The sequence below is a fragment of the Hyperolius riggenbachi genome, chromosome 12 (genome assembly GCF_040937935.1).
Source record: "Hyperolius riggenbachi isolate aHypRig1 chromosome 12, aHypRig1.pri, whole genome shotgun sequence".
NCBI lineage: Eukaryota > Metazoa > Chordata > Amphibia > Anura > Hyperoliidae > Hyperolius > Hyperolius riggenbachi.
The window spans coordinates 77,706,077-77,727,957 of NC_090657.1; the positions used below are offsets into that span (position 1 = coordinate 77,706,077).

General features: G+C 41.3%; 1 long non-coding RNA gene across 2 annotated transcripts in view; it reads right to left on the reverse strand.

Annotated features, from left to right (window-relative positions):
* Nucleotides 1-21,881, reverse strand: part of LOC137542453 (uncharacterized) — a 207,467-nt gene that overhangs the window by 31,760 nt on the left and 153,826 nt on the right. For both annotated transcript variants that reach the window (XR_011025436.1, XR_011025435.1), the window contains one exon: nucleotides 2,554-2,777. This is a non-coding gene — a long non-coding RNA (uncharacterized lncRNA). The remainder of the gene's footprint in view (nucleotides 1-2,553; nucleotides 2,778-21,881) is intronic.

A 21,881-nucleotide genomic window follows, 5' to 3' on the forward strand; every position in this document is an offset into this window, starting at 1 on the left:
TGTTAACAGATGCCAGACAGTCAGGTTGGGGAAAAGTTTGCCACAACTTGGTGGCCCAAATCCTTCTCAAAAATCTCCAACAATCTGGAGTTGAGAGCAGTTCATCTTGCTCTATTATTCTTCACTCAAAATCTCAAGAAACTAGCAGATTGCCTAAGATCGAACAACAACATGAGTGTAATGACACAGTGGCACGTAGATCTCAAGTCATAAAAATAATTAGTATCCCTAAAGTGCTGGAAAAATAACCTCTGACATCAAAATGCAGTCTATGTTCCTAGAATCCCAAACTCTTCGTCACTGAACTATTTTTCAACTACGGGTTTGCGGTTAGTGTCTTCAGGAAATTCATTTGTTTGTTTGTCTCATGTCACAATCACAAGCTTCAAGCATTGTTTTCCAAGTTTCCTGCAGGCTGTCCATGGGGACAGATGACCTTCTGCAGTGTTGGCCCTAATTTACACCTTTCCTCCTAGCCCACTAACCTTCAGATTTCTCAGGTGACTTAAAACAGAGAATTTCACGACAATAGCTATAAATCCACGCTGGCCCAAGAGGTATTGTAATCCTCTCCTATCTCAACAGAAAATGTGCCTGCCAAACGTCTTACTCAGTTCAAGATTTCCTAGTCAGGATAAATTTCTAGCCCAACCAAATGGCACCTGGTGGCCTGGAGGCTGAAAGGTTGAGGCTTCTTTAGATTGTAAGCACGCAAGGGCAGGGACCTCCTCCTATTGTTTCTTTGCTGCTGTAATTTATCATATGTACATGTACCAATTTTAGTGATATCTTAAACCGCATAAAAAACTATGTACAATATGTATTTATCCTTATATTGCTAATGTCATGATCACACAGTGTATTGCACTTCTCAAGTATATATGTTCCCCCAATATTTGTTTTGCACTATGTACAGTGCTACAGTTGGCACTATATAAATAAAAAATAATACTAATAATAATTCTTACTATCAGTTGATCCATACAATTAGCAGTTTTTCAAAACACATTTTCTCTTAAAGAAAACCTGAAATGAAAATGAAAAGCCAAAATAAGCATACACAAGTCATACTTACCTTCCATGTAGGCTACTCCTCATTGTCTTTCTCCTGTCTCGCGTCCTGTTTGTTCACTGTGATCAAGGGAATTTTCCGTCCTCCATTTTGAAAATGGCCATTACCCATAACAGCTTTCTGGTCAGCACACAGTTAAACTGTAACATCGCCCACTTGAACCATAGGGAAACATGGACATTACCTGGTACATCAGTTGTCCTATCAGCTATAACTGACAGCAACCGATATTTTATTGACAGCAACTGATATATTTCAGATCTGACAAAATATTGTCAGAAGAAAATGGTGAGCTTCTGAGAGGAACTGATGGCAAGGTAACTATGTAATGTTCATTTGAAGTTACCTCATGTGTTTATTTTAAAAAATATTTTTACTCAGTACAGGTTCTCTTTAATCATGAATTTGTAAACCAGTGAGACTGTAAACACAGTTGGTCAAGGTAGGTGGTTGTTTGGTAGTTAAAAACCAACCCATAACAGCTATGATGGGCAGTTACTCAACTCAACCTCCCTAAAAATTCTGAGATCTGTTGTTGTGGCGCAGTGTACCCACGTTACAACAGTATTCTGTACTCGGTAAAGTGGTGCAGAAGACGTTAGAGCTAGAAAAAGTTAAGATTTTTGCATCTTTGAAGCAGGGGTACCAGAACAAGCAGGGTAAATATTGGTTACAGCTGGTACCACGGGACCAACTGTTCAGTGGAAGATTCAAAGAGTTTACTAGAATTAAATTTGTTTGTTTTAAATAAAAGTATAGGTACAGTAAAAATATATATATACAACATGCATTCATGAACTTGTAAACATTTAAGATTTAATAGTAAACTTGACTAAAAACAGTATAGTTTTCTATGTTATTTCTATGCAACATGGCTAAACTGTTAAATGTAAGATTCACAGTATAATACCCATTGCAGTATCAAGAACTCCAGTATCTGGAAAAAGTGGCCACCTTTTAAGGCCTGTTTTACACATGGCCATTGCGTTGCAATGCTCTGCCCTATCATATAGCACCGCAATGCAAAAAACGTAATTCATATGAACCTGCGGCAGAGTGTGCCGACAGGGTAATATGCATAGCGCAGTCCCCCGCACGCCCCTCGCCTAGTGACCTACTCACTGCTGGACAGGAAGTATTTCACTGGGATTCCAGGGTTTCCTCATCGTATTCACGTTGTTTCCCGCATGCGCGCTGCACCTTAACATGGTGGTCCTTTAAAAACGAACAATCGCCGTGGGTGGCCTGCGGCATGAAACTTTGTTTAATGATTCTTTGTTAAACTGTGTTACACAATATGGTAAACAATTGTTTGCCGCAAAAAAAATAATCTGCAAAATTGTGGTGTGGTTATGGACCTTTACTGTGGAATTAGTTGTGCTCACTTGACTTATTTTCTTGATTCCCTAGGGTCAGTGGTTATTCAGAATATTTCACTCAAACCATCCTTTGTTCAGTTTGACTTGTTGCTGGCTACTTACCTATTTCTTGTAATCTGAAACATATGGGGTTTTGAAGCGTAGAATGGAGCCATGTAAAGCTGTTGATAGCAGTTTTCCTTTGTGGTATGGAAAAGACTACGGGACCTTCTTCAATCTGTCAGACCTAGGCTACAGCACATATTCTCTTTTGACGTTACTGGACATTACCCTTTTGTGAGGTTGACAAGCTATCTTCCTGTCCTGCTCATTTCTTGTCAATCATTCTATGGAGAAGCAGATAAAATATTAACCAACAGTCAGTGAATCAAATTGCTGACTACTACATAAAGATTTCACAGCGCTGCCGTGTACCCAACACTGCTATAGATGCCACAAACAAATGACACACAATGCCATTAACATGCTGAACCAAAGTGCTGCTGATGACTGTGCTTTACTATTTCATGTTGCATAGATATAGTTTACATTGTACTTATTTATATATTTATTTATTTTTGCGTAGATAGTGGTGACACATTTTCTGCTGCTCTTTACAAAGAACACTGACCAATATCACTCACTGTTCCATAACACAGCTCACATTCTAATGTCCCCACCTGAATGAATCAGGTGACCTTTCTAATATGATTTTATGTTGCGAAAGCAATATGGAGCACATCAAGAAAGCACACACAACAATAATTGTGACATTTGTATAGCGCTTTTCTCCTGTCGGACTAAAAGCGCTCAAAAGGCTACCCTGCAATGGTAGGGATTCTTGCCCAAGGACTTCTTACTGAATAGGTACTGACCCTAACCAGGATTCAAACCCTGGTCTCCCATATCAAAGGCAGAGCCTTTAACCAGTATTGTAGTCTAGAGCCAACATACCAACTCTGTGCAGATAGTTCCTTGGCTGGGATTCAGACCTGGGACCCAGAGCTGCAAGGTGAGAGAACTAACCACTGCGCCACCGTGCTTATGTTTAGTGGTTATAGGTGTTGGTAAATATTGATCAGCTATACATGTGTTGGGGCATGTGCAAACAACTGATAGATGTGACATATCAAGGATGAAAGCTTGCAAGACTTACCTGCAACAGGTGATAAAGGTGGATAAAAATGTTGTACATGTGTGCAGTGCCGTAGCTAAGGAGCTGTGGGCCCCCGATGCAGTCACAACCTCTGCAACCCATATTGCTACGCCCCTGCATGTGTGTATGCATTCCTGACCAATCCATTACTGATAAGAAGATCGATCACAATGATAAAATGTCTGGAAAGATTGTCTCATGTCTACTAGGCCTTAAAGAGGAACTTTAACAAAACATTGTGTGTGGGTGGGGGAGGGGGGATAAATCAATACATTGCAAAGTGAGAAGTTAAAAATAGAAAATTGAACAGGAAATAATTGATATTTGCCATGTAATTGTTGTTTGATTCACCGCAACCTGGCAGGTCATCATCTTTACTGCTGGCAGACATGGAAGAAACAGAAATCACCAATGTCAATAGCTATACACACTCAACTCAATAACAATGTGATAGATTAAAAGGTTTTTTTAAATATATATGTATATGCACAGAGGGAGATACTGCTTGTTTGGCAGTTGAAAACAGTCCTTATTTCCCACAATGCAATGAGGTTCACATACAGGAAACTGTATGACTCTCACAGTTATATAAAAGTACATTTCTACATGAATAATTAGGGCAGGTTCTAGACTTCTTTATCCGCCTGAACCAGCCCCGCAGGCCATCCTACCTTTGTTGCTGCTGCACATTCTGACTCTCCGAATCAAGAACTCAATGCTGCCTCTAGTGTTGTGCTCTGCTACTCGCCTCCTTCCTTCACATCTTGCTTCTGTGAGGGACCAGCTCCACTATACATAGTGCCACTCCCTTCCTCCTCCTGACATCTGATTGGGTCACAATCAGCACCTGCATTGGTTATTGGAAACTAGTACTGCTGCTATTGGTCACTTTTCTTTTTATCTCATCACCCAGGCTGTGAGTTGTCACTATGGCAATAGCAGGTATGTTTTTATATGTACAGAAGGATCCGCAAACCAAGCAGTGGTAGAAAACGCTGGTATTCTTTATTCAACAATTCCACATGGCGGAATGCAATAAAATCACAAGGTTCAACTGACGCGTGTCGGGCTTACAATCTTACAATCAACTATGACTAAGGGCAGATTGTAAGCCCGACACGCGTCAGTTGAACCTTGTGATTTTATTGCATTCTGCCATGTGGAATTGTTCAATAAAGAATACCAGCGTTTTCTACCACTGCTTGGTTTGCGGATCCTTCTGTACATACGCATGGATTGGCCTGGCTTCCCAGATCCTGCACCCATTGGTTGAATTGGTAGGGGGTCGAGCGTTTTTGACTTTTCAGTTTATGTTTTTATATGCTGCCCAGAGCCGGATTAAGATAATTCATTGTCCATAAGGGACTCCTTACATCACTTCATGCTTGGCTTCTAGGTAAAAGGCAATGCCAGCTTCAGAAGGAGGACTGCTGTGCCATTCGTCCTGGTTTCCCCCTCCTGGGAGAAGACGTGGTGCTTGGGGGGGGGGGGGGGGGGGGTCCTATAGCTGCTAAACCCACTCTGTTATTATAATAGGCATGGCTATTTGAGTGGCGTGGTGTTCATATGGTACAGCTGACCTGATCAGAGCAGCAAAACATTTTGCTGAATGCTGATAAAATAACTGGAGAGCATTTATGGTGTATTTTACAATTTGAACTGTGTATTTAGAGTTGCTCTACAATAGCGATTTTCGTGTGTTCTGTTAACCTGTGCATTTTCAGTATATGATACAAGCTAGCCATATCTGTCTCTTTTTAAAAGTACAGTATACCAAAACCCGGTGTCACTACGTGTTAATGCCATGTTAATCAGCATGCTGTTTATTGATTTTCTATATTTTGTCCTTATTCTAAGTGAGTCCATGGACTCAGCAAGCAAGGAATTAGCATTTATTAGACACCTCTGGGACTGTCACTTTACAACATCAAAGAGTCTTCTGTGCTAAACTCATTGATACAAATGACATGTCTGATCAGAACACTGCCCCTGAGCCTCCTGAGATGTGCCTCCATTAAAAAGACATAAATACCATTACTTCATGGTCCCTACTGTGCACAATCTAATCATACCTATGCACAAGCTTTTCCATGAGCCATATGAGACATTCACATCTTTCTTATTTTATTTATTACAGTTTCCAAGCTGGCAAACTAAATGAGAACCTGGGCTTGCTGTTCAGATTGAAGTTAAACTCAAATTCATCACATTAAACCTTAGGTTCAATCCATTCTGCATAACAATGATAATCAATGAAAACCAAGCAAACTGCCCCATAATGCACTGATTCACCAATCAGGGGACAGGGATGTCTGGCAACCATGTTGGTTATGGCAGGAATCTGCTGCCCACTCTAAACACATGGTATGTACTCCACCGAGACTTTATTAAAAAAAAGGATGGTAAATTAACCTATACATTTGCTAATAATTCCTAGTTGAAGCAGGATTATGCAAATTGTGTATGCATATGTATGCATCTTGGACCTATCAAATTACACTTCAGTGGGATTTGATTGGTCCATTTTCACGCTGCATGCATTTGCATACACATTTTATTTACAAGTCTGCATTATAACGAATAAAAAGAAAATCAAACTAAAGCACATTCTGCTCATTTAGTTTTGGACACACAATCCATCCAATTGTAAAGAGCCAAAGTCTGTCATTCCTCTCACTCTTAGGGCTTGAGCCCCTGACACAGCTGTGTCCGCCTTCCAGTTACACATCAGTGTTACAGATGCTGAGAAGCGGACACAACTGCGTTAGTGGGCTGTCAGTGTTACTGTCTACATATATATATATATATATATATATATATATATATATATATATATATATATACTATATATATATATATATACACACACAGAAAGAGAGTAAAGCATACATCTGTTGTGTAAAATATTTTTATTGATTTTTTTCATAGAAAAACAACAGCATTAACAACAACCAAAAAAACGAGCCCCCCAATCCTCTTTAGTCCACAGATTTTTGTCTAGTACCTAACAAGCACCACAGATAATACAGTAAGAAAAAGAATACATAACAGGGAATATATGAGTTACATCATTTAGGGTAACATTCCATATTCACATATCAATTTTGAATTTAGACAAACAGCGGGTCCAGATTTTGTAAAATTTATTTTTAGATTCTCTGTTTTCATATATATTTTTGTATATTGGGAGATCCGTATGCCTGGATGACTTGATGAGATCTTCAAGAAGAGGTGCAGTTGCACTTTTACATTTTAGGGCAATCTGCCTCCTGGTGTAAAATAGGAGCAGTCTAAAGGTGCGTACACACATGCGACTATAGTCGTTTGAAACGATCGTTCCCCGATAGTTTCAAACGACGATCGTTTGAAAAAAACAACCAACAACCATTAAGTCTAACGACGGACGAGCTAGATCGTTCAAAACGAATGATCTAGCTTGGCGGATTTTTCCCAACGACGATCGTTTGCAAAAGTAGTACAGCGTTGGAAACGATCGCTCGTACTAAGCTTGACATGCGCATTTCACTTTTTCTCCATGGAACTTTTCATTTTTATGCGCAGGCGCAATAGTTACTTGTACGTGATGTAACGTTCGTTCTAACGATCTGATCGTTACACGCCTTTTAAAACTAACTTTACTTAGGTCGTGCTTTCTTCAATTAAAAGTTTGTTCGTCCATAACGAACGATCGTTGTCGCATGTGTGTACGTAGCTTAAGAATAGCTTTCGTTCTGAAAGTGAATTTTCACCAAAGATATTAAGCAACATGGCCTTATAGGTGGAGGGACAGAGGCATCTATAAGCTTTTGAAGAGTTTATAAGGGTAAGATAGGTTTGGTGGAGTTACTTAAAGCGGACCCAAACCAAAATTTTTTTTAATTCAAAATATTTAGTTGCCTCACTCTGACACATACAAAGATAAATAAACACTCCTTCAAGCCTATGAGCATTTCAGTGGATACTTTTCACACTTCTCTTTTCATAACTAGGGTTATGCAGGTGGCAGCCGTTAGCAATTCCGCCTTTGCCGGACACCACCTACTCCACCAATCCGCCGGATTCTGTCCTGGCAATATGAAGGGAAGGGAGGGGTCCCTACAATGAATGTAAAATATTTTATATTTGTCATCATGTAGCCGAAAAAGGCTGCTATTTATTATTTTATTTCTGAAATCTTGTATTTTCAATTTGGGTCCACTTTAAGTGCAGATCATTTATGACAAGCTGCCATCAGAGTTTGTATAAAGAATGAGATAGCCTCTGCCCATTCCTCCTGAGTTATATCTGTCCATACGGTAGAAAAACAGCGCTGGGCACCAAAACAATTCTTCCAAATTTATTGACAGACCACACACAGAAAGATTACAGGCAGATGGAGGTGTGTGGTCTGTCAATAAATTTGGAAGCATTGTTTTGGTGCCCAGAGCTGTTTTTCTACTGTATGGACTTTACTCTCAATTGATGGTGCACACTACAAGCTCCATAGGCAGACCACTGTGCTTTGAGCCAAGATCGAGTGCCAGCTCCTTTCTCTCTCCTTATCCACTAATTGTCGCTTTGAGTCCACCAGGAGAAAAGCGCGATATACAGTGGCTTGCAAAAGTATTCGGCCCCCTTGAAGTTTTCCACATTTTGTCACATTACTGCCACAAACATGAATACATTTTATTGGAATTCCACGTGAAAGACCAATACAAAGTGGTGTACACGTGAGAAGTGGAACCAAAATTCATATATGATTCCAAACATTTTTTACAAATAAATAACTGCAAAGTGGGGTGTGCGTAATTATTCAGCCCCCTGAGTCCATACTTTGTAGAACCACCTTTTGCTGCAATTACAGCTGCCAGTCTTTTAGGGTATGTCTCTACCAGCTTTGCACATCTAGAGACTGAAATCCTTGCCCATTCTTCTTTGCAAAACAGCTCCAGCTCAGTCAGATTAGATGGACAGCGTTTGTGAACACCAGTTTTCAGATCTTGCCACATATTTTCGATTGGATTTAGATCTGGACTTTGACTGGGCCATTCTAACACATGGATATGTTTTGTTTTAAACAATTCCATTGTTGCCCTGACTTTATGTTTAGGGTTGTTGTCCTGGTGGAAGGTGAACCTCCACCCCAGTCTCAAGTCTTTTGCAGACTCCCAAGAGGTTTTCTTCCAAGATTGCCCTGTATTTGGCTCCATCCATCTTCCCATCAACTCTGACCAGCTTCCCTGCCCCTGCTGAAGAGAAGCACCCCCAGAACATGATACTGCCACCACCATATTTGACAGTGGGGATGGTGTGTTCAGAGTGATGTGCAGTGTTAGTTTTCCACCACACATAACGTTTTGCATTTTGGCCATTTAGCCCACATGGCGTGTGGCAAACTGCAAACGGGACTTCGTATGCTTTTCTGTTAATGACTTTCTTCTTGCCACTCTTCCATAAAGGCCAATTTTGTGCAGTGCATGAATAATAGTTGTCCTATGGACAGATTCCCCCACCTGAGCTGTAGATCTCTGCAGTTCGTCCAGAGTCACCATGGGCTTCTTGACTGCATTTCTGATCAGCGCTCTCCTTGTTCGGCCTGTAAGTTTAGGTGGATGGCCTTGTCTTGGTAGGTGTACAATTGTGCCATACTCCTTCCATTTCTGAATGATCGCTTGAACAGTGCTCCGTGGGATGTTCACGGCTTTGGAAATCTTTTTGTAGCCTAAGCCTGCTTTAAATTTCTTAATAACTTGATCCCTGACCTGTCTGGTGTGTTCTTTGGACTTCATGGTGTTGTTGCTCCCAATATTCTCTTAGACAACCTCTGAGGCCGTCACAGAGCAGCTGTATTTGTACTGACATTAGATTACACACAGGTGCACACTATTTAGTCATTAGCATTCATCAGGCAATGTCTACGGGCAACTGACTGCACTCAGACCAAAGGGGCTGAATAATTACGCACACCCCACTTTGCAGTTATTGATTTGTAAAAAATGTTTGGAGTCATGTATGATTTTCGTTCCACTTCTCACTTGTACACTACTTTGTATTGGTCTTTCATGCGGAATTCCAATAAAATTGATTCATGTGTGTGGCAGTAATGTGACAAAATGTGGAAAACTTCAAGGGGGCCGAATACTTTTGCAAGCCACTGTAAATGTTCTATGTTTGTCTGTGTTTGTAATTCAGTTAGATCTGTTATATCCCTCTTTCACAGCAAATATGTTTTTGTATGTCAGATGTATCTGCATTTATTGGGATGCCATAGATAAGGGAGATAGGTCCAGCATGACCTTATTGGCTTAAAGAGAAACCATAAACAAGAAATGAACTTCATCCAAATCAGTAACTGATACCTCCTTTCCTATTGGAATTTTTTTCCTTTTCTCAAACGGATCATCAGGGGGCTCTGTATGGCTGATATTGTGGTTAAACCCCTCCCACAGTGTGATGTCAGCATCCGGGTGCTGACATCACACTGTGGGAGCCTTGTTGCATTGTGGGAAATATCAGCTGTTTCCATCTGCCAAAAAAGCAAGCAACATCTCCTTCCAGTGACATCACCTGTCAGCAGTAAAAATGTCACCATGTGATAAATGTCAGAATGTAAATCAGTGAGAGGAAAGATTTTACAATGGGCAAACACTGACTAAGGCCTCAATTCACTAAGCTTTATCAAACACTTTATCAAACGTTTGATAATTTAGCTCATGGGTAAAATCTAATTTTAAATTCACTAAGATGTTATAGATTTATTGAGCGTTTTATCGTTAAAACATTTAATAAATATAACACCTTAGTGAATTCAAAATGAGATTTTTTCCCATGAGGTAAAATATCAAACGTTTGATAAAGTGTCTGATAAAGCTTAGTGAATTGAGGCCTAAATCATTTATACATAATTAATGTAAAAATTATGCACTTTTTCATTACGTTATTTTCACCCGAGTTCCTCTTTAAGAGTTCTTCTATGGGATGAGAGTGCAAACCCACCTATGGGAACCAAACTGTGCCTGAAATGCATGATGTAACTGGATGTATCAGAAATACATTGAGTTCAGCAAAGATAATTGATTTTTTAAGTGTATTAAATTGTTTAATTTCCCTCCCATCAAAAATGTCTCTAAGTTTTGTTATACCTTTCCTTACCCAGATAGATGGGTAGTGAATAGATAAGAATTCCCTAAGTTTCATATTATTCCATAGGGGGGTAAAAGGTGACCACTGATTTTCGTGCAAGAGAAAAGCAGCATTCTAAATCTGAACATAGGTAACCATGGGCATAGTCATGGAAGAAAGTGTACATCTGTTGGTGCAGAAATTTCTGGGCCTCATAAGGGAAAACCTACTGGGTCTGCCTCACTCCTCCCCATTAAGGTGAACTCCCTACATTTAGGTTATCACTGGCAATCAGCAAAGTTATGTGACATTTAGTATGCAATCTTATGGGATTACTCTCACTGCAGTGCTTGAGCAGCGCTTGCAATTTTCTCAGCGATTGTGATTCTCATTCACTGAAATGAGAATGGCAAAGCACAAGCATGCTAAATCACAAAAAAACTGCAATGTAAAATTGGCTGGCCAAGATACACGCAGCCACACTCACTGACCGTCTGTACATTCTGTGACTTGCAATTGAAGCCCATGTTTGTGGGCCCCAGACTCACTCAGGCTCCATAGTGCAGTCCCACCTGTGATGCCCCGAAGGAGGCCCTGTATTCAATACATAATAGCAACATCTTTTTTTAGACAGGCCAAAAAGATGTGAATTTGCACACACTATACACGTACCAGGTGCCAACTCTCACTAGTGCGAACGCCGGACACTCAGGGATGGCGTTACAGGTAAAGTATCAATGCAGGAGCACATAATACATTTTTTTGGGGGGAAGGGGAAGCAAAGCCGGGGGTTTCTGTGACGAATGCAGGGGCACATAATACATTTGGGGGGGGGGGAACAAGGCCGGGGGTTTCTGTGACGCTTGAGATCATCGCACGCCGTTACTGCCATGCACCCGATTCACCCCGAGATATCACAGCATATCCGATCGATACATTCAACCAATTTCAGCACGTAATCAGTCAAATCGTTGATTGGGTATGCTTGTAGCAGCACTGATTTTCATCTGATTCGATAATAATTATTGAATCGGATGGTGTAACAATCGGTGTCAGCTCGCAGAGAGAATCTGATTATTGGTGATCTGCAGTATCACCAAGAATACAGATCTATACCTGATTATGGATGATCTGCAGAATCACCAATAATACAGATATAGTGCTAACCTCTGGACACCTCTAATTATATATATATATTGAGTGTTTGGTGTAACAGTATGACTTTGAGTAACCCACCTGAAGAGCAGGTGACCCTAGGCAGTACAGGAAGTACTGCTATAGAGAGTACAGAAACCTTCCAGCAGCCTGAGACTTTCCAAGGGGTGGAGTCAGGCTGAAGGTAGGAAGGACCAGAGAGTGAGTGACACCTGGAGGTGGATGTCAGTGACGGATCTGGAGACTATCTCTTTAGTGGAGAGAGATAGCTCTCGAGGTCGGGCAAGCCAGGTCGGCAACACACGGACAGACAAAGTACAAAGACAGAAGGCTGATTCGGTATCCAGGGCAGGCAGGGTTTGGCAACGAGATATCAGATATGCGTGGTACCGCATCAGAAAGCAGAGGGATAGTCAGGAAAGCAACAGATCATAACAAATATCAAACAATGCCTAGTCTTGGGTGTGAGGCCCGTGATCTCTACACCCTGGAACTAGTCTGATGTATAACAGAATGATAACACAAGTTCCCTAGTCTTGGGTGTGAGGTCCGTGGTCTCTACACCCTGGAACTAGTCTGATGTATAACAGAATGATAACACAAGTTCCCTAGTCTTGGGTGTGAGGTCCGTGGTCTCTACACCCTGGAACTAGTCTGATGTATAACAATGATAACACAAGTTCCCTAGTCTTGGGTGTGAGGTCCGTGGTCTCTACACCCTGGAACTAGTCTGATGTATAACAGAATAATAACACAAGTTCCCTAGTCTTGGGTGTGAGGTCCGTGGTCTCTACACCCTGGAACTAGTCTGAAGTATAACAGAATAATAACACAAGTAATCTGGCTCAGTGTGAATTAGCAGGTCCTCCTGGTTCAAACACACTGTTGGATCTGACTAAGGTCTGAGTGCTTCCACATAGTGATCGCAACGGCAGACAATTTGAGAGTGGCCAGCAGTAACCATATATAGAGCAGTGCTCTCTGGCGCCGCCCTAAAGTGATCAACCAATAGTTACCAGCTCTGAGGTCAGCTGACCGGCCTGGTCAGCTGATCCCCCCTTGGCCATCATAAAAGTTCTGCCTTTCAGCGCGCGCGCATGTATTCCTAAACCTATGTGAACTAACAGGCTCAGCCACCCCAGCTGCACACTGCTGCGTGCAGACCGCCGAGTTGGACGCGGAATCAGCCGCCTTGCTGCTAGTACACGCGGCGGCTTTTCCGCGTTTTCTCACAGGTGGTCGATCGATTGCCAAGTTGACAGATGTATGGCCACCTTGAATGATGTGTTAAACCATAGAAAATCACGTACACTACTTTTACTATGGCAAGAAATTGTAATCTCATGCAGAGCAATACCTGTGGACACTCTAGTCCATGTTGTTCATCCAGTAGTTTGCTGAAATCAAGAGTCAGGAAACTGATCATATGCTTCTCCATGAGTTTTGCTATGTGAAATATAGGGTTTGTCAGCACAGACAGCTAAAGAACAGAGTTCTATAATACTGTACATCTCATGCTGCTAATCGGGAGAGGTTATAGGAGGAAATTTAAACCATAAAGGTGGCCACACACAATACAATACAATTATCAGATTTGATGGCAATTCAATAAAAAATGTAAACTTTTTTTTGTTTGTTTTTTAATCGAGCAAGAAATCCAATCGCATTTCCCATTTTTATTTGATAAAAGTTGATCGGGAATGGTGGATTTTTCTGATCAATTTTTATGAAAATTAAATGGTGTGTGGTAGATTGTCAATTTATTAATATATACATCCAAGCAATTTTCTCAACGTTTCCAAGCATTTTTTTTATAATTGAGGAAAAATGTAACGTGTGTGGTACATTGGTCAGATTTTTTAAATGTCTCAATTAGTCAGAACAATTGATTGATATTCTTGAATTGAACAGATATTAAAAAAAAATTGTATGGTGTATGGCAACTTGTGTATGGGCGTGGCCGCAGCGGCAGCCCCAGGACCGCCTAACGCCAATCGGCGTCAAGTCCTGTAGCTGCAGTTTGTAGGAGATCACGCGCAGGCTGTGCACACATCTCCTGCTCGGGGGCGGAGCCCCGCCTTCAGTCTCCGAGCGGCTATTGCCATTGGCTATTGACTGTTAGACGGCGCGATTTACATGTACAGTGATGCGATCGGCAGCAGCGCTGTACTGGGGACAGCCGTGTGACATGGCTGTCCACTCCATAGGCTGGGCAGTGATCGGCTGTCAGAGGTTGAAGCTATGACAGCTGATCACCCTGATTGGTTGGCGGGGGGAGGGAGGGAGCAGGGGAAGCACAATGAAAAAAAGCAATTTTTATTAAAAAATAAATGAAATAAATATTTATTAAAAAAAACAACAACAACTGTGGAGCGATCAGACCCACCAACAGAGAGCTCTGTTGGTGGGGGGAAAAGGGGGGGGGGAATCACTAGTGTGCTGTGCAGCCCTGCAGCTTGGCCTTAAAGCTGCAGTGGCCAATTATGAAAAGATCAGGCTGGTCTTTAGGGGGGTTTACCACCGTGGTCCTCAAGTGGTTAAAGAGACTCTGTGATAAAAAAAGTTTCAGTTTCCGAGGGGGGGGGGGGGGGTGGGTGGTAGGGGTTTACTCACCTCCGTAGGGGGAAGCCGCTGGATCCTATCGAGGCTTCCTGCATCCTCCTCCATCCCACGGCGGTCTCGCTGCAGCCCATGGAAAGCACAGCTGACAAATTGTCAGGCTGTGCAATATTTACCTTTCCCTATTCCAGCAGGGTGTCTTTTGTGTCTCTCTGCTCGAAAATAGACGGAAATAGCCGATCTCAGTCGGGTCCGCTCTACTGCGCAGGCACAGGAGACTTGTGCCTGTGCAATACAGTGGACCCTACTGCGCTGGAGCAGGGAAGGTAAATATTTACATCCGCGCCGTTCCTGGACCTGCAGCGAGACCAGTGTGGGATACAGGAGGTCGGGGAAGCATCGATAGGATCCAGAGGTTTCCCTCTTCTGAGGTGAGTACCGTCAAGGGGAATTTTTTAACTTTACAGATCCTCTTTAAGATTGATGAATGTACCAAGGCTGTAGATAAAAAAATGAATATCAGTATTTTTCTACTCTGCATGAACTGCCTTAGGCCTGGAACCCAATCGCTAGCAATTTGTGATAGCGTTTTGCAAGCGATTTTGGGAGCGATTACCCTGCTCCTATACAATTCATTAGAATGGAAACCCTCCCAATGCTGCATATCCTGCGATTGCGATTTTCTTAATCTCAGTCGCTGTAGTGGATTCTGTCCCATCCATTTACATTTGCAGAGCATTTAGGGAAATCGCTAGCAATTTAAAGCGCTCCCTAAACGCTCAGAAAATGCTCTAGTGGTTTCCAGGCCTTAGAGTTAACTAGTATTTCCCTTTACGATAAAAAACTACATAATGAAATGTACCACTGTAGATTTAGCAAAGCGTTCCAATATTCTGCAGCTTCTGTTCCCATCAGTCTGCACTGCCATCTGTGGAGTTGAGTGATGTCTGTATTGCACACCTCTGTCCAGCCTCAGGATAGTTTACACTGCTCCGTACTGCCGTTCACTGGCTTAATATACAGAACTTTGCCTGCATGAGACATTAATAATCAGCAGCTGAAATATGGGAAACAATAGGGAGTGTGGACACTGTGAAATCCATCTCTTCAAGGCACCACAGCAGTGATTAATCTTTAGTGGCTGAGCTGTTGTACAAGATGCTGTCTAAAAATGGGATGATATTTGTCTTGTAGACAAGGTAGGTGTGTGTAAATGCTGGGAATGTAGACGCTGCACACTACATAGATGTAGAGCAAGAGGAGGAGTTACAGGCTGCTCTGTGGGAAAAGTCCTGTTCTGTGGACAGAGTTATAAAAGTAAATGATATATTGTGCTGCAGAAGAAGTTGTCAGAAAATTATGGAGCTAAAAGGGAGCATTTCTTCCTCTTTACAGGACCTCGACATCTAATTGGAAAAGTGTGTTTTTATGACAAATTTTTAACTGTATTCACAGTATGAAGGATATGATACATCAGAGCTGGATCATCCACAAGGCAAACCTAGGCAGCTGCCCAGGGCCTGGAGAGAGTCTGGGGGCCTGGTGGATGCTAGCCTCCTCCAAATCTTATAAAAATAAAAAGCCAGGTGATCATCAGCGGTGGGCAAAAACTGCTATCTTTTCTAGTGCCCCATTTCATCTGTATCATTTTCTGGGATACATTGCCTTCCAAACATATTCATGCTTCTAATATTTAGAATTAGTGTAGCAATAGCCATAGCAGTTGCTATGGGGCCCTGGAGCATAGGGGGCCCAGTGGGTACTTAATGTATTCGCCATTAACTTTTATGTGTTTCTCCACCATCTGACTTTGTCTCAGTGCTATGGACTATATGTAGTTTTGATTGCATGAGAATGTAAATTGCTTAATTAACTCCTATCCACAGGGTAGGGGCAGGTGGCATTGCTCAAGAGCACCAACATCTGAGGGCCCCATGACAGTTTTGCTATGGGGTCCCATGATCTATAGCTACGCCACTGATATTTAGGCAGAAGACATAGCAGTAACTAAGAGATGGGGTCCAATTGATCTTTCTCTGAATTGGCTTCAGTCTACTGAAATCTGATTGGTTGCTGTGGCTTACTGTACTTTTCATACCATAGCTCTTGCAACAGCTTTCTTTGGTCTTTTTTCTCATTAGAATTGATGGGAAATGTTCCGTTTCACTATTCCTTCTCTCCACTCATAGTTGCATCCATCTCTGTGTATCCTCATGATATTTGACCTTGCTGTCTTGTATTTTTATTTACAGTTTTTTTCCTCCTGATTACATTGATGCTTGAAAAGGGGCTTTCTGGAGCACAAAATAGCTGGTGCACTTGCAGGTGGCTGTTTATGTCCTTTACAGTGTGTTTGGTATATCTTGGACTATTGGCACATAGTTGAATTTGTCTTTACTGGCCTTATATAATACTGTAGACCTTTACAGTGTGTTTAATATAATTTGGACTGTTGGCACATAGTTGAATTTGTCATTCAGTGGAGTTCCTGCTGCCAATGTCATCCAATGGAGTTCCTGCTGCCTGTGTCATCCAATGGAGTTCCTGCTTCCTATGTCATCCAATAGAGTTCCTGCTGCCCATGTCATCCAATGGAGTTCCTGCTGCCTGTGTCATCCAATGGAGTTCCTGCTGCCTGTGTCATCCAATGGAGGTTCTGCTGCTTATGTCCTCCAATGGAGTTCCTGCTGCTTATGTCATCCAATGGAGTTCCTGCTGCTTATGTCATCCAATGGAGTTCCTGCTGCCTGTGTCATCCAATGGAGGTTCTGCTACCTATGTCATCCAATGGAGTTCCTGCTGCTTATGTCATCCAATGGAGTTCCTGCTGCCTGTGTCATCCAATGGAGTTCCTGCTGCCTATGTCATCCAATAGAGTACATGCTGCCTATCTCATCCAGTGGAATACCTGCTGACTATGTCACATGAGCAGCAACTTTAAACACCATGGACTTATATTGTAATATTGAACTATCTGCTCATGCAGTCACAGGTATGCAGATAAGCAGTTTGTTGCTTCTACACTATTAATCTATGGGCCTTCAGGTTGCTGCTGGTGTGACGTACCCAGCACAAACACTATTGAATGTCATTATGAGAAATGTGTTGCTACTGCAAATCACTATGTGTGAAATAACAGGAATCTGATGTGATATTGATAACATTCTTCGTACTGCTTGATCCAATCTAAAGCTATGAAGAAGTTGAACGCGCACCACTTTTATGGTAACAAATAGAGTCGTTCAATGAGATGCAAAGAAATCTGGGTTGATGCAAATTTTGAAGGAAATGTATGCAGTTTGGACCAATCAAATGCTTTTAGTGCAACAGTTCAGTGGTCTGTTTTTAAAGAGACACTGAAGCGAAAAAAAAAATATAATATAATGAATTGGTTGTGTACTATGAATAATTACTAGAAGATTAGCAGCAAAGAAAATATTCTCATACTTTTATCTTCAGGTATATAGTGTTTTTTCTAACATTGCATTATTCTATAATATGTGCAGATTACACAACACTCAGCATTCAAAATTATTCTTTCAGAGCAGTCTGTGAAGTAATGACCTCTCCTCTAGCAGAGAAAAAGTAAACAGTTAACTTACAGTTGAGATAATAAAAGTCAGATAACAGCCCTCTCCACGACTAACTTAGTCGGAGAGCTTAATGGCTTGTTTGCATAGAGATAACTGGAGTTTCTCAACTCTTCCTGTACTGGAAACAATTAGACTGATGTATCTGATCTTAATGTTTTATTTCTTAGCTGTACTACACATACAAATCATAATATCATAATTTTTTTTTCGCTTCAGTGTCTCTTTAAGATGCATAAATCTTTAGTTTCAAAATACAGTTATCCAAATGCCAAATTGGAAGCTTTTATTTGTTTACAGCTAGCACCAGCTCTCCCTGGGAGCTATTGAGTAAAGAGTAGACAGCCTTCAGGATGTCGGTGCTGCGAATGGCATATATTTAGTTTGTAGGCAAATGAGTTTGGCATGAGATATTATTATTGTTGATAAATTGATATGACCAATATTATTATTATTATTCATATTATTAGTATATACTATTCTTTCAAACTCGTCCTAATCTCTTCTCTCACATTAACCTTTCTATTCCCGCGACACCTAACACTCTCTATCCTACTACCAATACTCCTAACACTAACCCTCTTACTCCGGTTACACCTAACACTATCGCTTCTACTCCTGCTACACCCAACACTAACCCTCAGACTCCTGCTACACTTAACACTATTCCTCCTACTCCTGCTACATCTAACACTATCCCTCCTACTCCTGCTACACTTAACACTAACCCTCCTGCTTCTGCTACAACTACTCTCTACAAATACTCTCTCTTCTACTACCGATACTCCTAACACTATCTCACTGCTGCTAATTCTAACACTAACCTTCCTATATCCAACACCTCCTTCTGCTACTTACCAATGAAAGATGCCCCCTTGCTGATTGTATTGCTGTTGCTTCCTAAATGCTGCACTGCCACTCCCAAGGAATCTATTGCAAATTGAACTGGATCTAAGTATTAATATTGCAAGCTATATTAGTGCCAAGGACGCCACCTGCCACTGCACCAGATGGAAAGAGATTTGAATGTTTGAAGAGATTATCAAAATTTTGCCTCGGGTATTATCATTTGTAGTTTATGCCCTAGTGCATCAGACATCATGAGGACTATCTTCACCTCTGTGACAGCCTTCCCTCTTTAACTTTTGTTTATGACTCTTTGTACTTATTGTGCTTGCACTTTGAGTGATAGAACTGCCTCTTCTTATTGCTGTTTTAAAATCAGATACTGATTCCAGCGATCTGAAGAAGGGAGTGACTCCCAAAAGCTAATTCTTTAATCACAAATAAAAAAACTATCACTTATAGTAATCAACCTTCTTTTGAGACCAGACACTCCAAACAGCTATTACTTCCAATCCGGGGTACACCTGGCAGTACGGAAGTCATTTCCTCCTGCTGTAAAACACAGCTTGCTAGATTTAAAAAATTAGGTAAAGCCTATTTTTATATATGGCCAACTGGTTTAGTTATTTTTAGTCCTTGTGTAAGAGGTCGCCAAGAAAACATGGGTATATATTAGAAAGGCGTAGACAATTAATCTGCATACTCTGGAGGGTACTTGACATACACTAGAGATTGCTTGGTCTTTTTTGCATAAGTAAAGGTGTACATTGTGGTGATGGAGAAGAATTTATATAAGCTAAAACAGTCTATACCATCTGCAAATCCAGTGAGCAGGAATTAACAAAGCTCTCTCTTTTTTTTTTTTCTTAAAAAATAAATAAAATAAAAATAGAATTTTGGCTCATTATGAGTTAACACGCAAGGTGCTCTGAATGGCTGTATTAAAGCAGAACTACTGTGTACATGAAGCAAACTAACAAATAATGTTACTAACATTTAAAATACATCATTTTTCAAATTTCAGTTTTAAAAATTATTGTCCACAAATGTGTTTGGGAATATCTCTTCTGGTTTAATGCAAATATGAATGACCTCTACTTGCTGTACTAAACTGCTGGCCCTTATCCAATTCACTTTTTCCCTAAGTTTTCTCATAGGGGTTGATTGTTTAATTTTCTATATAAAACGTTTCTGCACTTTGCAAAAGAAAAAATACCAAAAAGTATATCAAGATTATGTTTGCTTGCTGGCGGCTTAAAAGGTATTTTATTGATAAGTTGTGAAAATATCACTAAAGGCTGGTTTACACTACAAGAGCTTTTCTACGCGCTTTGTGATTTGCAAAAGCTCTTGCTAATGTTAGCCTATGTGTGTGTAATCACTGGAGCAATGTGATTTTGTAAAAAAAAGTTCTTTCAGTGTGAACCAGCCCTTAGGAAAAAACTTAGGAGAAAAAATGGATTGAACAAGGGCCGTTGTGTTCATTGTTCTACCACTCACTGACAGGGAGAAGAAGGACAGTTTGCAGGTTGCAGACTGTCTGACAGACAGAACAGGGCAACAGGACTAAGTGAGACAGGGCCAGGTCGCCGGCTGAACTAGCAGGACAGGCTACTCGGAGTCGCATCTACATCCCCAAGGCTCAGCGAAATTTGCAGAGGATGTACAGCAAAGTCTCTTTTATCTGGATCAACGACGATCGGCTGATGCCGGATAAGTGTGTATTCTGGTTGCTTGAGACTCAATGTTAAAAATGGGCCTAGCTGATACTGTACCATACCCCACTCTATATGGTGGCCTTTGTCTGCTGGTGGGCTGTGTCCTTCTGGTGGCCTAACCTGTCTGTCTTGCTGGTGCCTGTGTCCTGTGGGTGGCCTCTTTCTTCTATCTGCTGGTGACCTGTGTCCTTTAGGTGGGCTCTGTCCTGCTTGGTAGCCTTCCCAAGGAATCCTGGTGCCTGGGCATAGGCAAGAAGCCTGTAACAAATGCGGCCTAGCCACAAGACTGAAGCCGGGGCCTTGTTTTTTAACTGTAGCCGCGGATGGCGATGGCCTGTTGCAGTAGTCCACCCGCCTGCGGATTTTTACCCAAAAGCTTCCCCAAGGCTTCTGTGAGGAGAGGAGGGGGAGCATTGGGGGAGCCCTAGAATCCTGCCTTTTGCAACATTTTATCTGCAAATAGGCCTGGAAATTGCTATGTTTGCTGTGGAGTCTCAAGCAGCTGCAGGTGCCGGTTGCTTGAGAATTCTAGTTAGTTGAATTCTGGGGGTCTTGCTGTAGATATACTGTCCTCAGAACAGGAAGTGGTCAATCGACCTTTCCTTTTTACCTGATTCTTTTTTTCCAGCATTATAAATGTGTAAGCTTAGGGCAGAAAAGGGGACAGAAAAAAGGGCTGAAATCTAGGAAAAAAATAATGAGGAATTTATAAAGTTGCATGTCTCCTATGTTACTGGGCCTTTCCTTAGTTTATGCAACCATATAGGAGTGGAAATTGACTTTTTCAGGTTTCATGTTTGTATTTTTCAGCATTATAGATGTGTAAGCTTAGGGTAGAGGAAGGGGCAGGCATGTTTGAGGAGAGCCTGGGAGTGCATTATGTTGAGTAACGTACACTCAGGTTTCAAGGTTCTGCAAGCATTCAGTGGGCTGGTGGAATTTGGAATGGCTTCCAAAATGTTCATATAAGAGAAAGTAAAACAATGAAAGAGTTGGTTTCTTACGCCAGAAGAAGGGGAAATAGGCAGAAATGATTTGACTATTAACTTTGGCCATTATTCAACTCACCGTTTCTCCTGGGAGATAAGTTTTCATCTTCTGTTTAAATAACCTTGCACTCTATAAGTGAAGAAGTAGCAAAAAGTTGGTGAAAAGTGCTGTCAAAATTATTCTTAGTATTTTCTTGCTTGCTGGGGGCTTAAAAGGCATTTTATTAATGAGGTGGGAAAATATCACCTGAGAGAAAACTTAGGAGAAAATCTATGTTGAATAAGGGCCATTGTTTCATGAAGAATAAGGAAAATGTTCAGGTCTGCTATAACGACC